General features: G+C 47.2%; 1 long non-coding RNA gene across 1 annotated transcript; it reads right to left on the reverse strand.

Moving 5' to 3' along the window:
* Positions 1 to 568: 568 nt before the first annotated feature.
* On the reverse strand, positions 569 to 1,912 carry LOC143274469 (uncharacterized). The gene is made up of 2 exons (XR_013053107.1): positions 1,836 to 1,912; positions 569 to 786 (listed from the first exon to the last, which is right to left on the reverse strand). It is a non-coding gene; the product is annotated as an uncharacterized LOC143274469 (long non-coding RNA).
* Positions 1,913 to 22,653: the final 20,741 nt, after the last annotated feature.

A 22,653-nucleotide genomic window follows, 5' to 3' on the forward strand; every position in this document is an offset into this window, starting at 1 on the left:
CACCGCTCTCTGGATTCTAGCTGGTGCTGTGGACTGTTGATCCTCAAACCAAAACTGAATGGTGTTGCGTAACTTACTTGGGGTCTCCTTCAAGCAGGGACAGCTCTAGATTCAAGTTGGGAGTCTTTCAAAAAGCAGCCAGCATGCATGTTTCTCACCTCTGCTCATTGGTAATCCTGGCTTTTTCCCAGCATGGAATTTCTCCACGGTGGATCTGGGGGATGTTTTGAACTGCAGGGTTGGCACTGGGGGTTGGCAAGTTCCTAGAGGCAGAGACTTCAAGCTGTTTCCCAGAAACCTCAAGGATGGAAGGAAGATCAATCACCCCAGTGTGGGAAGTACCATCAACTGCTTATACATTCTTAACACTGAGGGCAGAGTTGAAGACACCAGAGACCATTCCAGTCATTTTTAAAAGCTGTCTTTTGGGGCTAAGCTTTATAGGTAGCTGGAACTGTGTCAATCATTTAGAATGGCAGAAATCCTACGATGGGGTGGGGCTAAACCAGTGACTGAGGTGAATCTGAGCTCCAACTCCTAGGATCAGCTAAATTGCTTTAAAAAAAAAAAAAAAAAAAAGACTTTTCCTGAAATCCTTCACCGATGGTCACGTGCAGTGACAAGACTCACTGCTTCTCTACACGGCTCATTCATTCCTTCTCAGTTTCTCCTGCTCACCAGCGGAGCCCAGCACAGAGGTGAGCGTTCTTTACCAAGCATCAGTGTCTAGTTCTTGCCTTCACCCCTGCCGAACTTCTTACTTCTCTTTCTAAATCTGTTCCATACCTGGAATCAAAGAAAAGAATGGCCGGTTGGGAGGTCATTGGGAAACGGGCTTTAATTAAGTACCCCAACATTGCTAATGGAGGAGCCCAGGATCATAGCAGCTATCACTGTCACGGAAGATCTTCCATATAAGGAACCTAAGCCTATGTGGCAAACTTCTGCCAAGCTCTCTTCTCCTTTGGCTCACTTCTGCAGCCCGTGATTTGACATCATGACACACAGCAACGTGTTGCCTCTTTCCACTTCCCATACTCAGCTCTGTGGTCTTGACTGCCGTCCCCACCCTATGTCCTTTCCTTGAACTATGAGACATTCTCCTCTCCTCCCTGCTTGGACCCCAACTCTCTCATGCCAGAACTTATACTTCTCATGATCCATCCCAGACTTCTCTTCATTTCACAATTAGTTATGCCACATTGTTAGGCCATGTTAAGCCTCACGTGAAGGACTGAATGTGTGGAGTATGAGGTCAACTTCTCCCTCATCCCTGTTAAAAAGTTTTTTTGTTTTTTTTTTTGAGTAGCCCAGGCTCCTCAGTCTCGTCTACCCCCTTATTGCAAATGTTCTAGGCAACTGAGTATCTGAGGCTACTTAATAACAAACAAGATCAAGGCTAAGGAGATGGATTACTGGGTAAAATGTCTGCCATCCAAGCATGGGGACCTGAGTCTGGATCCTCAGAACCCATGTAGAAAAGAAGCCAGGCTGGGTGGCACATGTCTGTAAGCGCAGCTCTGGGGTTTGAGTGAACAGGCGGATCCCCTAAGCTCATTGGCAACCAGTCTAACCAGATCCATAAGCCTCAGGTTCAGTGAGGAATTCTGTCTCAAAAAATAAAGATGGAGAGAAATGGATGGGAAATACAGCGTTGACCTCTGGCCTCCACATTCATACATGTGTGCATCCACACACATGTACACACACCCGTACTAACAAGCACAAACACCACCTGCACACAACACACACCAAAAGTTATGAAATAAAAGGAAAGAAAAGAGAGAAGCAAGAGCACCAGAATCGATACTCTGAATCCGAACCCATAAGCAGACCTTAGGCATCTGGTGGGTAGCAGGCATTTGAACATTTCCTCTTTTTTGTGATTCTCACTCAGCAGCCTCGGCAGAACACAGATGTGAACCTGTGAGGTCAAGGGATGAGCACACAATCACACAGCTAATAAGCCACAAGGGTGGGGGCCAAGTCTGGGGGATTTATCTGACTCCAGAGCATACGTTCTTTCTCTGGTCTCTCTCTTAGTTCATGGAGTCTATGAATAGTTAACTCCAAGCTTTGAAGTCTATAAGAACCACCTAGAAGAATATATTAAAAATAAATGTCACTCTCACTCTCCAACTCAGAAGTCAGCAGGTCCAAACAGAATCCAGACAATGACTACATCAACAGACATGCTCATATAGAAGGAGGAAACCCCATGAGGCTCCACTCCTAGACAAAGAACTTTACAGGCAATTAACACCTGCTAAGAGAAGTGGAATTAGTCTTCCCCGGGGATGAGCACTCTAACTGGTTATCCAACACCAAGTAGTCAGCCCTGAAATCATATACATACAGGAGACATTAATCGGACTCAGCAGCTTGTGTTTATATATTTATACATTTATAAATACATGTGTAACAATAAAAAAATCAAACAAAAATGAGGGCATGAATTTGAGTAAGGGTGGGTACATGGGAGGGTTTGGAGGGGGGGAAAGGAAGGAGGAAATTATGTAATTATATTTTAATTTACAAAAACAAGAAAAAAATTTTTTTTTTTTTTTTTTTTTTTGGTTTTTCGAGACAGGGTTTCTCTGTGTAGCTTTGCGCCTTTCCTGGAGCTCACTTGGTAGCCCAGGCTGGCCTCGAACTCACAGAGATCCGCCTGGCTCTGCCTCCCGAGTGCTGGGATTAAAGGCGTGCGCCACCAACGCCCGGCAAGAAAAAAATTTTAAAGGAAGAAATATCATCAGGTGGTGTGGAGGCTGGTCATTGAGGTATCACACAAGCCCTACCACCCCAGCTAGTAGACACTGAGATTCAAATGTCATGCACAGCCCCTGGTCAGCACACATACTGACGGGTTGGAGGGCCTTTAGGCAAACACTGTTCTCAGCCACTATGTCTTGGTGCTCAAAAGGGACTGCCCAGTCGGAGCCTATCCATCACCCTCTGTTCTTGCTCTCCAGATTTGGCTGGAGGAAACGGGAAACCCCAGCATGAGTGTTGCGGCAGCAGATTATGCAATGTCCTGAATCCTTACATCCTTCCTCCCCAGGGGAAAGAAAGCATTCCTGGACCGCCCACCCTGCCTTGTCACACAGCAAGAGTGTGTTCACCGTGGTGCCAATGGCAGCACCAGGGCCAGAAGACCCCATTTCCTCCCCAGCTCCTTTACACTAAGGCTGAATCAAAGGCTGTCATTTAAGAGCTGGTATTGCTGGCCTCTTAGCATTCCCATCTCCGCCCTGTCATGCAAGCCTCCTCCTTAAAGGCACCCTTCTTGATCACAAGATAAAAAGAGAAAATGGCCTTTTCCTTCCTTTCCAGCTATGAGTAATGATTCCCGCTCTCTTGTGGTTAATACGCAGCAACAGGCTTTGTGGCCTGAAGTTTAATGAGAAGACGTTCTTAGACTCGGGCTGCGTGTTGTTTGTTCAGCAGGGTGTGAAGGATGTAGAGATGGAGTTAGCCTGTCCCTGCAGCTTTGAACACATTTACTCGAAGTTCGGAAATGCTGCTTCATGATCAGTAAAACAGGGAGAGTGGTCCTAACCTCCTCCTGGCTGTGAAGACTTGAGGGCATACAGAAGGTGCAGCAAAGCTGCTGGGTGGAGTAGAGCCTCCCTGCAGGCCGCCATCATCCTCTGCATCTCAGGACACAATGTGGTCCCTAGAGAGGTGGTGTCTGCGTCACTGGGACGCTGGTGAAGAACGAAGGACTCCAAGCCTACCCAGACCACAGAGCCCATATTTACAGTTTTCACATGCTCCCCTGGGATTGGAACACACACACACACACACACACACACACACACACACACACACACACACACACGGAAAGTGGCTATCCTTCTATCTAGCAGGTGGGGCATGGTGACAACTTTCTAATGTATTGTTTTGTAATCTTTTGATGCTTCTTGGCATCACAGCCGAATGGACCAAATCCATCTTCCATCTTCCCACGTGTGTTATCTTCCTTCAGCAGACGTCTGATCTCCTCATGCCGGTGTGTGTTGATGGCTCTCTGTTCCCCAAGTACTAGCTTTATGGAACATCCCTCAAGGTCATCACCATCCGGCTGCAGGCCAACCTTTCCAACATCACTCTGCTCTCATTTTCCCCACAGCCTCTGCTATATCCAAACTAGGCACGTCTAAAGGCAGTTTTCCCCCTCCATGTCCTTAGCACAAAAATGGTTCCCTGATGTCCCTCTCCTTCACCCCCTTTTCCAGGCTTCCCCAGGTCTTGTTTCCTCTATCTCTATATCTCATTAAGCCTTCAAGGTTAGGCTCTACAGTCACTGCAGAAATGTACAGACAGACGAGGAGAGAAGGCTTGGGAGGAATGAGCATTCCAGAGTCCAGGGCAGTGCTTTTCCTGACCCAATAGCCACTGTGTGATCTTGGGCAAGTTAAACATTTGAGCTTTGGGCATCTCAGCAGCTACCCAAGTATTGACAAAGGCTGATAAAAGCTCCAAGCTCAGAGTACTGTTATGAGGGGGGGATTGGGAGCTGCTGTGCCCAGCACAGGGACCCACATGTAATAAGTGCTCAATAAAACTCCACCAACCCCACTGTGATGTGCTAGGGAGGAAGAAGAAGAGTCTATGCCTGCTTTCTTCCTCACTGTAACCCTGGGAGCTGACCCAGTTTCTGTTGTGTTTTATGCACTGAGGAAATACATTATTGTATGTGGTAAGTAAGCAAATGTCTTTAAAGTATCAGGTAAACAGCAAAGGGCTGTTTTGTCCAAATTGTGGTTTTGTTACCCAGGTTTGGAGAGCAAGATATAGAAGTAAAGAGTTTGAGGGAGTGTCTTATGAATTTTTCACTATCTCTGTTGTTAACCTGCTACTGTTTCTCAACCCCACAGAGGCAGGATATGACTTACTCACATACCATCCAAAGAATATCTACTAAGAACTTTTTAAAAAACATTATTTCAACATCTTGTTCATTCTGTTTTCAGTTCTCCTGTCACCATGGCAACCTGTACTCCCATAATAACTAGAAAGTTCTGTGATCTTCCCTTGATCCCCTGGAGTGGCCAATTAGGCCCTAAAAGCCCATCACCCTATCCACATCCAATTATTAGAGGCCTGTGTCTGTCCTTGATCATCTTGCAGTTTTGAAGATTCCAAGAAGGGCTCCATCAGTAAGTGCATGTCTTGCAAGCAGGTAGACCTGCATTTGATCCCCAGAATCCACATTTTAAAAGGCTAGCCGTGGTGGCATACAGTTGTAATCCCAGCACCAGGGAGGAGGAGACGAGTCGGGTCAATCACTGAGGCTGGGTGGCCAGACACCCTAACCTATATGAGTTCCAGGTCAATGAGAGACCATATCTCAAAACACAAGGTGGGTGGTTCAAGAGGAATGATGCCTGAGGTTGACCTCCAGTCTCCACACACATGTGCACACACACACACACACACACACACACACACACACACACAGAGAGAGAGAGAGAGAGAGAGAGACAGAGACAGAGACAGAGACAGAGACCAAGACCGAGAGACAGAGAGACAGAGAGACAGAGACAGTTTATTTTCTAAGGAATGCAGGATGGCCTCAGCAGGGTATGTATCAACTAAGTGAGTGAGAGAGCAGGAGAAAGACTTTAGAATGACAAACACAGAAAAGGAGGCCTTTGAAGTGAAACGGCACTGTGGCACTGTTGATGTGACTGTCTCCTGTTCTCTGCCCTGTCCACAATGCCAGCCCTGCCCTTCCCTTCGGCCTTTTGTGTCAGCCCAGTGGAGAGGGCTAGAGGGCCCCAGAGACAGCTTCTGTCCCAGAGAATCTCAAATACTGCAGATGGTGGAGTCCCCTGTGGAGCTTGCCAAGGTGGATTTTAACTCAGGAGCTCTGAGGTGGGACCTGAGATTCTGGTTTCCCACAGGCTCCTAGTAACCAAAGGTTGCTGGCAGAGGACACGGTGTCTCTGAACTAACTAGCACCATTGTGACCTCCCTGGCACTGGAGGAACAGCTAAATGTTTGTAACTATTTGCTGAGCACCTACTGTGTGGCAGGTAATGTAAGAGGTTCTTCCCAGTGCTTATCTCCTGGCCCTTCATTCCTTGAAGTGTGGGATTGTGAGATTGAAGCTATAACCGGGGAAGCCATGGCTGTAAGTGTTACAGCTCTGAAGGGAAAGGTAGCCTGGTATCAGAAGCCAGGGAATGCCTGTAAGTGTTGCAGATCTGAAGGGAGAGGAATCCCAACAGAAGTGTTGCTGCTCTATCCCAGTGAGGGATGGTCTCCCCAGCAAAGCATTACAGTCCTTGCTCCAGGAAAGGTTTTCCTAATGCAGGTGTAACAACTTGGCTCCAGCAGGGGAGGGGTTCCTAATCAAGATTGTTACAGCTCTATTACTCTCTGCTCCAGAGAAGTGTTACAGCTCTGCCCAGCTTCTCTGGAGTGTAACAACTGGACTCCAGGAAGGGAAAGTTTCCCCAGCCAAAGTGTTAATTAAGAGTTCTGCTCTGGCTCTGGCTCCACTCCATTCAGCTCTGGCAAGAGCTGTGACAATTCTGCTCTGTTCTAGCAAAAGTTCTTGCGTACGCCTTTAATCCCAGCACTTGGGAGGCAGAGCCAGGAAGATCTCTGTGAGTTCGAGGCCAGCCTGGGCTACCAAGTGAGTCCCAGGAAAGGCGCAAAGCTACACACAGAAACCCTGTCTCGAAAAACCAAAAAAAAAAAAAAAAAAAAAAAAAAAAAAAAAAAAATTCTTACATCTCTGCTCTGCTCTGTTCTAGCAAAGGTTCTTACATCTTCACTCTGCTCTGTTCTAGCAAAAGTTCTTACATCTCAGCTCTGCTCTGTTCTAGCAAAAGAAAGTCATTACAACAAACCTCATTCAAGAGATTTATTGGGAGGGAGGAATCCAGGAGAGTGGTTGACTCTGCCAGAATGGAGAAAGGGCCTCCCCCAAACTGAATGGGTGCAGAGCTCCTATAGGGTTTCTTAGGGGCAGAGCTTTCCAGGGTGGAGATTTTCAGGGTGGGGATTGGTAGGATTTTAATTCCTGAGCTTGGGAAAAGCTCAGAGATGGTTGGATTTTGCTCTCAGGGATTGTAGATTTCAGTTTCTGAGTTGGTTAGGGACAGGATGTGTTTCCTCGGCTTTGGTCTCAGGGCCAGAGTATTCTTTCACTGTTCCTTCTTACTCTACAATGGCTAAATAAAAATACCACCCACCTAAGAACTTTAGGATATGAGTGGGAAGTTGTCTTGTGGATTTCACTTCTCCCTGAAAGTCACACCCACATAAAGTCAGAGTGGATCACACACACACAGGCTCCAGTGGGTGGGAACTATTCAAGAGAGAGGGCCCTAAATGATCTTCATAGGAATTATCAGAGTGCATTTGTAGCCTCATACATGCAAGATAGAATGAATGATGTGTATTTGTCCCCATCTCAGATCATGACTTTGTTGGTCCACTTTTCCTCCAGTTACCTTCCCCTCCAGTACATCCAGGTAAATTTCCCAGGTCCCTGCAGAGGGCCACAGACAAGTTCATACCAAGGAGCTGGAGGTGAAAGTGTCCTGACCATCAGAGAAGCAATAGTTCAGAGCAGGTGTGTCTTCACATCCCAGCCCATCCCGCATTTAGGATGGACTCAGAGAACTCCAGAAAGACTCCAAAGCCATAGCAGACACAGTAGACAGAGGAAGTTGAGTCCCAGAATAGCCAAATGTGAAATAAGGAGTTTCACCCACAGACCCATTTTGGACTGTGCCATAAAACCTCAACTTTCCCTTATTCATCCATAGAAACTGTGGGCCTGTCTGGTACAAAGTTCCTCTTCTCTGATAAGTAGATGGAATGAATCATGGTGTGACGATGTCTACACATTTTCAAAAACATTCAGGCAATTCCTTGAAATAACCTGGAGTTTCTCATCAGGCACAAAGACAGGTGGAAGACTGGAAGTGTCTGTGTCTGAGAAGCTGTGTAAAAGAACACAGGATGCAAGAACTTCTTCCATCATTCCTAACCCTCATGCCTCTGCCGCCTCCCCATTCCTTCCTATGGTGTGAAAAACTGAAAATGGGGTGCACACTTTACAGATGGTTGTGGTGACATGCCACTTTCCTAGAAACGGAAAGTGAAACTCCAGAGCAGTTCAGCCTCACAGCTTTGGATGAGGAGGTCCTGAAGCCTGGAAGTACACACGAAGAATGTCACCTGTCAAAACAAGACTCAATGCTCAGCCTTAAATAGGACATCCGTATCCTAACCCTTCCCCGCAAGGCTCAGGAAGCGCAGCAGAGAAGGGGAAAAGAAAGAGCGAAGAACAGTGGGAGTGGGGGATTGCTAGGAAACATGAAAAGCAGTGTTTTCTGGTCTCATTGGGCCGTCACACACATGGCTGGCAGTGGCTGTGGCTGCCTGCCTGAGACCTGCGTAAGATCAAAGCAATCGGCGTTACAGCATGGATGGGGGCGGGTTACCAAGTCCCACCCTTAGATAAGGAGCTGTTGGCAATGAGGGCTGTGGGAGGGAGGGAGAGTCAGTTTTTTTTTTTTTTTTCCAGGATGTGGTCCTTGGTCCGTTGACCATGTTTCAGTCTATAATCCCATACCCATCCACATACTGGAAGCCCTAATTAGATTAGGTACATGAGAGAGGGAAAGGGAGAGAGAGAGAGAGAGAGAGAGAGAGAGAGAGAGAGAGAGAGAGAGAGAGGAGATAAGAGGGAGAGGAGAGGAGGGGAAGAGGGGAGGAGAGGAGGGGAGGGGAGGGGAGGAGACGGGAAGGGAGGAGAGGAGGGGAGGGGAGGGGAGGAGAGGAGAAAAGAGAAGGGGAAGGGAGGAGAGGAGAGGAAGAGGAGAGGAAGAGGAGAGGGGAGGGGAGGAGAGGAGGGGAGGGGAGGGGAGGGGAGGAGAGGAGAGGAAGAGGAGAGGAAGAGGGAGAGGAGAGGAGAGGAGAGGAGAGGAAGAGGAAGAGGGAGAGGAGAGGAGAGGAGAGGAGAGGAGAGGAAGAGGAAGAGGGAGAGGAGAGGAGAGGAGAGGAGAGGAGAGGAGAGGAGAGGAGAGGAGAGGAGAGGAGAGGAGAGGAGAGGAGAGGAGAGGAGAGGAGAGGAGACACCATGGATCATGTAGTCCCAAGATAATCTTGAAAACTAAGGCAGAAAAATCCCTGTCACTCACCTTCTAGACTTGAAGAAAGTGACTTCTGCCCTTTCTGAAGGCAGAGGAGGTACTATAGAAAGTCCCATTTCAGCTGATGAAGAATAGTCCCCATCCCAACTCCCTTCGTGCTTCTGGACAGTATAGGGTATGCTCACCAAAAAGGACGAAACTCCAAGCAAAGCCAATGTCAGTGTTCTGAAAACCCGGAGCTGGTGTTTTCATCCTTTGAAACAGATTCTGTGTGCCAGACAAATCCTGTAGCAGCAGGTGACACGCTGGGACTCAGTTCATTGTTTGAGGCCCATAGACCCTGAGCTCCTTAGTGTCAAGGACTTGGTCCTTGCCATCACAGTGTCACAAGGACATAGTAAACATGAAGTGGAGTCCTTGACAACTGGATGAGTTGATGCAGAGAATATGGATGTGGTGCTGAATGCTTAGTTTCCTAAGTGTATGATCCCAACCCATCTATGAAGAATGGTCTCCGATGCATGGAAGACCTAGTAACCAACTCTTTGATAGAAGGGGCCACACCCTTGGCTCTTCACTGAATGCCTGAATCATTGAGGTAAATAAGCTATGTCCAATAGCCCCTAAGATCTAATTTGAGATTAAATTTTCTCCTGCGGCCTCATTATTATAAGCAGCCTCAGGAAGCTAGAATTAAAGAAGCCAAGCCAGACACAGAAACTCAGAAGAGGCAAAGAAAACCAACAGATGTGGGCTGGGAGCCAAACACCAAAAAAAGGCCTTAGAGCTTGCATCTCAAAGCCCAAATGAATAGAAAACATACCAAACATCCAGGATTCCAAGTGAAGCCGCATTTCCAAGCTGAGCATGTAGCAACCAAGACACAAAACAAGGAAGGCCCCTGTCCACACATGCCTCCGGCCTCTGCTTTGAATGAAGTGTCCCAACCATTGCTCTCCCTCTCTCAGTCTCCACTATCAGTCATGACAGCATTAGAATAATCACTGTGGATGCTTCTTGGGTTTGAAGATCTCCATAGCACTGGGGCTGTGTATGTAGAAAGCTTCACAGTGTGCAGAATGTTCTGGAAGGGTGTTTGGTAGAAGAGAGGTCTGTGGACCGTGTGTGTCAGCAAGCACACACTGAAGCTTGCACCTGTCATCTATTCCCGTGGTTTCCTTAGGCAGGTTGTTTAACATCCTTGAGGATGTTCTTCTCCTGTAAGATGAGACTAGTGATACCCCCGGAATATGGGTTTTCTAAACTCATGTTAAATACCCTGGAAGAATGCCTCACACATAATATGATGCATTTGTTAATGAACTTGAGCCCCATTCCCTTCTATTCATCTGAATCTTCCGTTTCTCACTTGGAAGACTCATTCCTAATGTCTCCTTCCCTTTAGAGACCCCAGTGGTTTTGAATATTATGTAGATGTTCATCGAGGAAACCCTAAATTGAAATGCATTTAATCAAATATCTTTTGTGGTCAGCTCTCTCCTCTTGATGATCTGGCTCTGATCTTCTCAGTTCAGTTGGGTTTAAACAGTACGAAGAAGCCCTACTGTGTGCTGGGCACTCTAGAAGCTCTGAGTGTAGTTATCTCTGTGCTCAGTTCTGACACAGATGCTCGCCAGCAGGAAAGGGGCTTAGGAAAGAAAGAGATGGCGTGACACTGGCCGCTAGCTGTGAGCTCTCTTTCTTCCTCCCGAAATGGACATCCTTCCCTGGCAGGTGTCATCTTTCTGTCCCCATTGACCACAGCAGATCGACATGAACATTCCTTCTAACAATACACAGAGGACTCAGCATGTCCTCCCTGCTACTATTCATATCCTGCCTCAGATGACTTCTGTCATTCTTCCTTCCTGATGAGTCTATAGGCACACACACACACACACACAGCTCCATAAATGTGCATTTGCTAGAGAGACCTAAAAGAATCACGTGTCTTTCTATTGGGATGGCCCTGACAACCCAAAGAATGGTTCAGATGAATCTAGCTGAGTGAATGAGTATCATTCAGGTTTACAGAGTGGTGGCTGACTCAGGCAGTTAAAGTCCCTCCTGCCTTTGACTCCATCTTTCTTTTATCTAGGGCAGCAAGCAGGTAGTGGGTGTGATTAATGGTCCCTCCCTCCGGGGAACAGTTGTTTGTAGCATTGGCATCCTGACTCCAAGGAGGAAGTGTTGACAGTCTCTGAGCAATTCACCTCATCATTTCAGTGTATAGTATGTTTGTATTTTTGCCTTTGCTGTGGTTCAGGGTCTCTGATCATTCATCATGGAATTGGTCCTAAATGGCCTCAGCTTACACACACACACACCACGAAAGTGATGGTGACAACTATCTGAAGACAGATGCTTCAGATCATTCTAACTACATCTACTCTAAACAAAACTTCAACAATAACAGTGGCAGACACACTTTATAAATAAACTTCATTTTCCCACTCTGACAATGGGTTTTTTCTCAAGCATTGAAAATGAATTGTGCACATTTCTTTCTGTGCTTTGTACCTCTACATCTCCTGGCCAAGCACTAGGTATACACACACACACACACACACACACACACACACACACACACACACACACACTGAACTTGCCTGGGAACAGCTGGCCTAGCTGTGATACTGTGTCATCTTCTCAGCCATCTTCTGGTCAAGTACCAGGTACACACACATACACACATACACACACACACAATCACATACAAGTACACAAATCACATACACACAAGTCTACATACTGCCCTGGGAGTCCATTTCATCTACAAAGCAACACAGGCTTCCCTTGGGAAGGGCCCAGGGACTCTTACAGTAGGACTTGTAAGCATCTCCTTGACGCTGTTTCCCTCATTAGGCGATGAGGCCAAGCCAAGGAGATAAAGTGGTCCATGGCAGGGCCAGACGCATCAGTCTCATCCCTCCCTCAGAACAATGAACACCCACAAAGCCAGATGGCAGGCTGACAACAACAGCTTACATGTGCTAATCTCTTACATGTACTGTTCTAAGAGACTGGCAAGCGTTTCTTTATTTAACTCACCGGATCCTGGCAGTAGCCCTAGGCCTCAGGAACTACCACTCCATAGTAAAGATAATGAAACAGAGCAACTACAAGACCACGTTATGTGGTCATGACCACACAACACCAGCTGCAGAGCTGTTATTCACACTGAGAGGTCAAGTTCTAGAGTCTTCTCTCTTGTATCCCTTAAACAAATAGAGCTCTGTGCCCAGGCATGTACTCGCATACAGTAGACTGACTTCTAGAACTGATGGGCCCATCTCTTACTTTACCGGGCTCTGTCTTCCTTGCTGTTCCCAGCGGATGGCCTGATCTCAACATGTTGTTGGGGAACTACAGGCTCTGAGCCTCTTTATTCCCACTTAGAACCCTTGGGAAGTGGAGCCCAGCAGAGATGTTTTTACACCTGTGGAGGCATGTGACCACAGGCCATGTCTTAGTCTGAAGAGTCCTCATAGTCTCTGCAAGGAGCCAGTCTCCTAGATCTGGAAGTTTCAGACAATCATGTACAGTTTTCAGGGTGGCTCTGAGGCTTAGACAAAAATGATTCTAAGCACTTAGCATGGTACCTACACACAGGCGGAGCCTAGTCAGTGAAGGCACTGGAGATAATGGCTATGTGGTATGGTGATAAAGTGACCTGTAGACAGAACTAGTGTCGAGATGGCCAGACAGGCCTGATCCAGAAGCCTTTCTAAGCATCATGGTTCCTACAGGAATGTGTTCTGGCCAGCTCTACTCTGGCACAATGACCTAATCCATAGTTGCCCTGGAGACAAGGCAGCAGAAAAAAAGATAGACCTCTAGGGCAGGGCCTGGAGCAGCCAGAGTCCTCCTGACTGTGGCTCTCTGATTACTAGGCCCTGGAGCACCACATTAAGGCTACTCTACCACCCTGGGTCCATACAGGCATACTCTACACCTCACACCCCATTTCCACCCATCCAGATGCCCCTGCACACTCTGAGCCATGGAGACAGTGTGGAATTTCCTCCCCATCTTTACAATGGGAAAGTCCCAGTTCTGCGAAGTACCCCCCTCAAAGGCAGAATAAATTCCATAGACAGGCCTGAACTCTAAACCCAGAGAAGGTCACATTCCAGCTGCTTTCCAACCCAACTCAAAATGTCCAGTGGTCAAAGAGAAGCTGGCCAGCCAGCCCCCTTCCTCCTCCTCCTCCTCCTAGCTCAGGCCTTGCCAGTCTCTAGTGGTCTGGGAATTCCCAGGGAATTTTCCCCAACTGCAAGACAGACCAACAGACGACTCCTGGCCTGGATACTTGCTAGAGTAGGAGGGATGTGAAAGTGACTTCAGGGTGTGGACATTATCTCCACAACCTCTTGACCTACTGCTGTGTTCACAGCCCTAAAGATGTTAGTCACTTCACACAGCTATGACTGTACCAGATATCAGAGGGACCAGACACTAAACTCCTTTATGAGGTGAGAGCCTCACCTGACCTATACTTCATCCACTCAAGGTGGGGTGTCACTTGGAATCAAAGAACCCAGAACACCTCCTAGTTCTACCTCTTTCCACCTATGCACCCCTCATCAGTGCTGAGCCTCTCTGGGTCTCCCTATCCATCAACTGACTAGTGAAGGAAGATAAACTGTAAGGCTTAAGGAAGCTCATGTTTATCTGATTCGTGCCTCTGGGTATGACAGGTGGCGTCCCACAGCGTGTGCTGGCAACTCCCCTCCTGACCCCAAACCCAGGCCTTGCTCTACTCATGGTTCTACAGGTCCCTTCAGAGCCTCCTCCTGCCTGCTCTCAGCACATCTTCTACAGTCTTTGGGAAGTCGTTCTCTGTCTGAAGTGAGCTGCAGATAGGGGCTGCCTGTGAGAGGAAGTCCTGCAACCCCTGAATCTTTGATCAATGAGGAGAAATGTCCAGCCATGCAGGTAAGGCTTCTCATCATCTAATTCCTTTAGGGGATAGCAGTCAGCTTCTCTTGTCCCAGTCCCCCAGATTCTGTTCAGAGCCACATATGGAAAGAAGGTGTGAGCCAGTCTTCCTCGGGGCTTCCCCATTGATGCTTAGCATCACCTTGGCATTCTAGGAATGCCTGACTGGACTCTACCTGGACCCTGCTAGTCTGTAAAATGCAGTGCTCCACCTGCTTGCAGGACATAACTGCCATAATGAGGTCCAGTGGGAGTCACTTTGCTAAATACCCCATGGTAGTACAGGCTAGGACCCAAGACAGACAAGAGTCACGTTAGGAGAAGGGTGTTCTCTTGTATTTCCCTTCTGATCTTGCTGTTGCTCCAAGAGGAAAAAAAAATGCCAGTACTCCTATTTGTTGATTTCTCCCTTCCCCAGATCCTCCTCCTCCTCCATGATCCTCCTCCTCCCTCCCTCCTCTTATTCCTCCTCCTCTCCCCTCTCTCTTCTTCCCCTTCCTCTTCTTCTTTCTCCTCCTTCTCCCTTTCTCCCCACCCTCATCAAGCTCATGGCTCAACATACTAGGCAGAAATCTGCCTCAAGTTCAAATTGAAAAGCAAAACTTGTTCTGGGTGTATTTAGGGCAGGTAATATTGATTTGAGTTTTGCGGTGCTTATGAAATGATTGCTTTCTACATGAATTCATTTATATTGAAAAAAGAATCTTTCTAAAGAAAACCTCTAATACATACAAGAGAACAATGTGATGAAAACTTATTTTAAAGTCCCCAAAGTAGGATAGTGACATTGAGAATAAACATTAGCAGAGAGACACACCATAGATCTGAGAATTCCAGATCCCATGACTGTGTAGGTGGACAAGATGTCTGAGTCACAGTTTCTTTCTTTTTTTTTTAATTGAGAAAATGTTATTCATTTTACATACCAAAGATCCCCCTCTTCTCTCCTCCCACCTCCCTAACCTCCCCCTCCTAACCCACCCCCAATTCCCTACTACAAGAAGGTAAAACCTCTCATGGGGAGGTACATTTAGTAGAGGCAGGTTCAAGCTTCTCCCCCAGCCCCAAGACTGTGCAAGGTGTCCCATCATAGAAGTGGGTTCCAAAGAGCCTGCTCATGCACCAGGGTGGATTCTGATCCTACTGCCAGGGCTCCCCCAAGCAGACCATGCCACACAACTGTCTCGCTTATGCAGAAGGCCTAGTCCAGTCCCATGGAGGCTCCACAGCCTTTGATCTAAATTTCATGAGTTCCCACTAGTTTGGTTTGGTTGTCTCTGTAGGTTTCCCCATCATGATCTTGATGCCCATTGCTCACAGAATCCCTTTTCCCTCTTCTCAATTGGACTCCTTGAGCTCAGCCTGGTGCCTGGATGTGGATCTCTGCATCTGCTTTCATCAGTTACTGGAGAAAGGCTCTATGATGATAGGGTACCCACCAATCTGGTCACTAGGGTAAACCAGTTCAGTTCAGGCACCCTCTCCACTATTTCTAGTAGTCCAAGCTGGGGTCATCCCTGGGGATTCCTGGGAACTTCCCTAGCACCCAGTTTCTCTCTATCCCCATGACGTCTCCCTCTATCATGGTATCTCTTTCATTGCTTTCCCACTCCATTCCTGTTCCAGCTTTACCATCTCATTCCCTTATTTTCTCATTCCCCATCCCCTATCCACTATTGCCCACCCCTCATCCCTAGTTTACTCATGAAGATCTCATTTATTTCCCCTTCCCAGGGAGGTCCATTTGTCTGTCTTTGGGTCCTCCTTGTTAGATAGCTTCTCTAAAGCTGTAGGTTGTAGTCTGGAGTCACGGTTTCTTTACATTCTCTCAAACTTCAGCTCCAAGGCCACCATGCAGCTAGGGTGTCAAATCCGCCTCTTTTTGGTCTGTCTATCCAAAAGTAGTGGTTTTTTTTTTTTTTAATATTAAGGACTTCAAAAAGCAAAGTGGGGGCTTGTGCATCGGTAAGCCTGAGCCCAGGGAGACAAAACTGGGAAGGAGGCAATGAGGTTGGTGGCAGCACACACCCCCTCCCCCCCTCCCCCCCAATCCCCCCCCCCCCCCCCCCCCGTCTCCACTGAGCCACCCGTGAGCCTCTGAGAGAACTGCACCATGGGAAGACACTGGACAAGAAGCAAACCACACGCCTCATCTCCCTTCATCTGTCTGTGTAGCATCCTCTGTGCACACCTCAGTTTTCTCATCCACACAGGGGAAGAGTTGGAAACATTACTCTGATCATAGGTTATTGAGAGGATCAACTGAGCTTTAGCAGAGCAGGAACCTGCCTTTAGTGTGTGCTGATAGCAGCCCCAGTATTTGTCCCACAAAAGGCTCCCAAATATTTTAGTGAATCAGTGTCTGAAAGTGTCCAGCAGTGAGAATCAGCCTTTTGGAAGTGGCAGCCGTCATCAGAGGTACCTGCGTTTCAATACTGGGAGAGGGACCCAGAGCAGGTCAGCAATGGGGATGAACCCAGGGCAGGACAGCGGGAGGGAGTTTGCTGAGGTGTCCCAGAGACCCCAAGAGTTGACAGGTGGGAGACTCTCACCTCTTAAGTCCCGTCATTCAACAGTGCCTAGGGCTGATCCTCTAGATTTCCAAGTCCAGCTTTGTCAGTTTGAGTCAGATAAGGGAAATTCAGGACTAGAACCCGAGCCTTGGAGCAGAATTAAATACTAGGGGGGAAAGAGAGAAAGGACAATGGATTTTTGTTGTTGTTGCTGCTCTGGAAACTTTCCCAGGAGCCCATGTCACAGGGCTAGTCTTCGGAATGTGTGTGGACTTTCCCTGCTGCAGTGACTAAGCTGTACCATCGTCCACAGCATCTGCAGGTCTCATGGGAGCCCCTCCGTTCCCCCCAGGAAGCAGAGCACATTCTTTCCCCAGCCGCCCATCACTGCAGACTAAGTGAGCTGTGTTTTACAAATGCTTTAGAGCAGACAGCACTAGTTTCCTACAGACTTTTTCCTGTGCTTGCCAATCAGAATATTGTCAGTGAGCACCATTTTGAACCAGGCAGGAGGAATCAGAGATGCCGATGGAATGGAGCGACCTGCCAAGCTGTAGAAATGTAGAAGAATGCAATTGTCAGGGTTCTTCAGAGAAACAAGAATAAAAGGCTAGTTACAGATGCACAGGAAGAGAATGCTTTACAAATAAAATACTTCACACATTGGCTTGTGTGTGAAGGCTGAAAAGTCCCATCTCCAGGCTGGAGGCCCAGGACAGCTGGTAGAGTGGCCCAAGTGTGTAGCTACCGGGGCCAACGTTGGCAAGTCCTAGTCTGAGTTCAGGGGTCTGAGGATCAAGTGCTGATGTCTAAGGTCAGTAGAGTAGAGTATAAATGTCCCAGTTCTAACACACTAAGGCCTTTCTACTTCCTCTTTGTCCCATGTGGGCCCTCAGTGCACTAGAAGACGCCCATACATTGGCAAGTATTCTTCACTTGGGCTACTCGTTTAAATGCTAGTTTCTTCTAGAACTTCCCTGACAGACACACTTAGAAAGAGCATTTGTCCAGCTCTCTGGGCATCTTTTTGTTTGGTCTAGGTGACAAATAAATCCAACCATCAGAGAATAAGTCATGGCTCCCAGGAGACACAGGCCGCTGCTATGGACCCTATGAGATCAGGAGATATTGGCCTGATGGCAAAGGGGAAGACTGGTCATGGAAAGGGAACAGCAGCTTGCACAAAGACCCAGAAACCTGCCTTTTGGTAGAAGGAAATGGAGATCCCTGTAAACTGGATTGACTTTTGAGAAGCCAGAGTCCATGGAGAAAGAGGGGAGGGTTGAAGCTGGAGTCCTAAATAGGTGCTGCGCCATGACTGAGCTCGTAGTACTGTGGGCATACTGAGGACAGAGGGGGTGGGCATTGAAGAACTCTCAGCAGAGAAAACACAGCCTGTGTGACCTTCCTGAGTGTGTTGGCAGCAAAGGGGAAGACTGGTCATGGAAAGGGAACAGCAGCTTGCACAAAGACCCAGAAACCTGCCTTTTGGTAGAAGGAAATGGAGATCCCTGTAAACTGGATTGACTTTTGGACTGGAGCTTGAGGTTGCAGGTAGAAAGCCCACTTAAGAGCCCGGCAGAACCCAAAAGAGGAGTGTTGAAGACCGTGAGGGTTAGTTTGATTGACAGCTTGACAGAATCTAGAAACACCTAGGAGACAAGACTTGGGAATGTCTTTGAAGGAGTTTCTAGACTGGGCTAATTGAAGAAGGAAGACCCATCTTGAATGTGGGCAGGACCATTTCATAGGCTGGGGGTCCCAGACCAAATAAATCGGAGACTGTGAACTGAGTACCAGCATTCATCTGCCTCCACTTCCTGGCTGCAGATGCAATGTGCCAGCTCCCTTGAACTCCTGCTACCATGGCTTCTCTGCTGTGAAGGACTGTGGCCTCACACTATGAGTCCAAATAGACTCCTTCCCCTTAAGCTGCTTAGATGGTCAGGTATTTTGTCAAAGCAACAGGACAAACAGCCAGCACACAGGTACTAGCGAAGGGTAGTGTTGACTGGGATAGTGAAATGGGATTGAACTTGGAGCATAAGGTGGACAGAGAGGCCAGGATACACTGACACCTTCAGGTCAATCTGCTGACCCGAAGCTCAGCTCCTAAAAGTCATAAACTATGCTTTCTCAATCTCAGCATCCCGGGCACCTAGCAAAAATGCTCGACACAGAATGTGCCTTTGATAAAACTTTAGGAAAAGATGAATGGGTGAACAAGTGAGTGAGTGAGTAACAAGATAAGGTCTTCCTCTGAGATCTATCAGAGGCTCTCCAGGATCTTACTGATGTTGTTTATCTTGTTCCAGCTTCCTTCCAGATGAGAGGAAACTCACAGAAACCTTTCATCTACTCAGAGGGCCTCCCTTCTGCCACAGAGACTTAGCTGGGGTCAGAAGGAGTTCTGGATAGGAATCAGTGTACTGGCCACTGCCCTGACCTTGGCTTCCTGGGACCACAGCTTGGGATTTTCCCAGGAGGCCAGGGCCTGGGACACAGGAGGCATGTCAAGGGAATAGAAAGTGCCTTGAAGCTGCGGTCCTACCTAGCCAGTTCACTTAGTGTGTCTCCAACCTCAGCTTCCCTTCTGAAAGAGTGTCACTTCAGGAAGTTGCCATAAGGTTGGAAAGAGGCGAGACTTCTGGGTTCTCATTTCAAATGTCTTTCATTAGGATGAGAATATGAGAGCAAAACCTCCCAAAAACTAGAAACTCGGGTTTTGTTTGTTTGCTTCATCTGTGTGCCCTTGCCAAGCATTTAACTTCTCTGAACAGAAGATCTCAGTGTAACTTGGCCTTCACAGCAGGCCATAAATATCAGACATGAGAGAATGTATGCAAATGAGCTTGGTCAACTGTAAAATACATGACACATCCCTCAAAGTTGCTGAGTATGGCAACAATATAACACTAGAAGAGTTCTGCTTAGGAGCATATCGTTTGGTGGCTTTGGAATGGTTAGTGAGCACAGCCAGTGTCCCTGCAGTGTTGGGTTAAGTACATTAACATACCCATGCCTCAGTTTCCCTTATCAATGCATCAGATATGCTCAGCCATATCTCTAAAGAGTGAAGTGATTACACGAGCTATCAAGAATCCATGATTAGAGATTTTACAAAGAACTCACCAGGGATCCCGATGTTTCTCCACACACCCTGCAATAGAAGAAAAACTACTTCCAAAAAGACGAACTGGGGACCTACATTGGCACTCAAGGCTAGGTCACTCATTTTCTGTGTAATGTATGCTTTTAGATCCCCAGTCTATAGAACAAGGCTTGGACACCAATGCCCTGGGTTGCTCATAGCTGAAACCTGCACCCACTGGTGGAAGAGAAGTCCCCTTGTCTGGAGGATGCTAGTACCCTGAACTCCAATCACTAGGGAGAAAAAGCCACACATAATGAGTAAGGCTTTATAGTGAAAAGACCCAACACCCCATCCAGCTGGGAGACCAGTTCATTTTACCAAGACACAAATATCAAGGGTGGGGCTGACCAGAGTTAGGTTTTCTGATATATTTTCCTAGAAGACCTAAAAGCTACCATTGCCCTGGAAAAAGTCTGCATCATCCCTCAGAATGGGGCATCTGATGTCACCAAAACTGCCTGTATGGTCTATGACATTTTCCAAAGAGGTGAAAAATCAAGTGAGAAATAGCATAAAATAGGGAACTGGAAACAATATTGCTAAGCAAAACCAAGCAGCAGAAAGTTGGTGGGTGGAAAGGGAACCAGTCTTAGTGTTTGGCCCAAGGAAGTGAAGATAAAAGAACCATATTGCACAACACATCCGGGGTATAGGAAGGAGAAGGACTCAGTTTGGGCTGAGGTGTGAGTGCATCCTACTGTGGATCACACCAGCTTTTCAGTGTCAGTGTATAGCCTCATTTTCCTGCAAGGTTCCTGGCAAAGCAGTGTTAGAGCATCTGCACTGTGCTATGTGCAGATAAGGAAGACTTACTTCCTAATCTATTCTCCACTACATTTTGCCCAGAGATCAGGGGTACGTCATCTTACCTCTCTGTGTGATGGGACAATGGTTCCCACACTGCTCAGCCTACAAGACTGCCAGAGGATGGAATAAAATACAATTAAGCAGCAAAATACAATTAAACAGGATACGGGAGGAGATGGGGGAGGGAAAAACACGATCAAAATATATTGAATGATATAAACATTAGGACACTAAGCCTCATATCTTATCATATGGGCAATTCTCCAGAAGCAGAGTGTTTTCTCCCTTTGGCAACGACTTTGGAAGTGAAAAGAGGACAGAGAGAATGATGTAGTAAGAATTTGCAAATGTTTCATTTCCCTTCTGCAGAGGAGGGCCTTGGACAGCTGGGCCTTGGCCCAGGTCAGGCAGTGATTCAGTGGAGGGGTGAGACTCGTGAGTCTGCCTTCTCTGAGGTCAGACTCAGCCAGAAATTATTTCCAGACTTTAACCCTTTATTTAGCAGAGGTCTAAACATTCTCAACCCATTTATTCATTCATTCACTCATTCATTCATTCACCCAATCATTCATTCATTCAACAAACACATATCTGGTGCCCAGCATAGAACAGATATTTCTTTACCACTTATTCAGTGAATGAATAAATGAATGGTAGATGAATGAATGCTGGACCCTGTCCTGGGTATTGGGATAGAGTCAAAGGAAAATTAGCAGTCCTGTCTATACTAGCAGGCATGTGGTAGAGAAGCTGTATACACCAAGACTATTTCAAGAACACACAAAATCAAGTGCTATTCAATGGAAAGGCAAGCAGGCTAAGAGAATGCAGAGGCCTGTGTGATGAAAGACAATGGAAAGACAGCCCAGGACAGGGCAGCTGACTTCTCAGGCAAAGCCAGCAACCTGTGAAGGGTGGTGTCCGGGGAGCACCACTACAGTCAAAGGGTATTTAAAAAGCTGTGGTTGCTAACATGTGACTGAATAGTCCCTGGCCTTTTCAAGATGGCCACACTCAACAGAGAGGTGGCTCAGTGTGTAAAGGCCTTTGCCATTAAGCCTGACAACCTGAGTTTAGTCCCTAGGACTAAAACTGGTGGAAGGAGGGAACAGGCTTCTGCAGTTTGTCCTCTGACCTCCACACATGCTCTCTCTCTGTCTCTGTCTCTCTCTCTGTCTCTGTCTCTGTCTCTGTCCCTATCTCTGTCTCTCTCTCTGTCTCTGTCTCTGTCTCTCTCTCTCTCTCTCTCTCTCTCTCTCTCTCTCACACACACACACACACACACACACACACAATCAAGTATGTACAGAGGGCTGCCGAGGGCATTTTTAGAAGGTCAGATTGATGACTTGGGAAAGAAAAATCAGCTTACCACACAAAGCATAGACAGGATGGCTGAGCTTCTCTTGGCAACTTATTTTAATAGAACTCAGATTGGGGCAGCAGGGGCTTCTGGGATAGATGAGAGGAAATGCATACAAGAGACATTCTAAATCTGAATGTGTAAAGATCAATGACCATTAGATTTAGAAGGAAGGAAGGTAGGTTGAAAAATGGTTCTCTGCTTTCTACCTGAGTTGTCTTGGTACATGGGTATGGGTTTATGGGGAGAAAGTGCATCTGACATGGACCAGGACTTGTAGCCATGGTAGCTGCTTTCCATGTACTCAGCATGGTGCCTGGCACTTGCAGTGATGGCATCAAAGTGTAGCTCGGACAGCAACAAGATCATTCCCAAAGTTCTCCATAAACTGCTTCCCAAGACACCCCCAAACAATTTGTAGAATAACAAAGGGATAAGTGCACCTCCACAACCCCATCCCTAACTCACATCTTCCAACCACCTCGATTTCTCCAGGCATACTCAGGTGGAAGTTTTACATCTGCCCTGGAGGCATATTCCATTTTGGTTGGAGAAAGAAAACAGAGAGAGGGAAGACAAAAGTCAGGAAGAAAGAGTGAATTCATTGGAATTGAGTGACACCCAAGTGTGAACACCCAGTGAGCAGAGGAATGTGAAGTCCTTAGCTCATCTTGAGGCTCTTCCTGAATTATGGAAAATGTGAGAGCTGTAGTGGAAAGACCCTAAACTGGACGACACCAGGGGCCAGGCATGTAA

Source organism: Peromyscus maniculatus, chromosome 8 (genome assembly GCF_049852395.1).
Source record: "Peromyscus maniculatus bairdii isolate BWxNUB_F1_BW_parent chromosome 8, HU_Pman_BW_mat_3.1, whole genome shotgun sequence".
Classification (NCBI taxonomy): domain Eukaryota; kingdom Metazoa; phylum Chordata; class Mammalia; order Rodentia; family Cricetidae; genus Peromyscus; species Peromyscus maniculatus.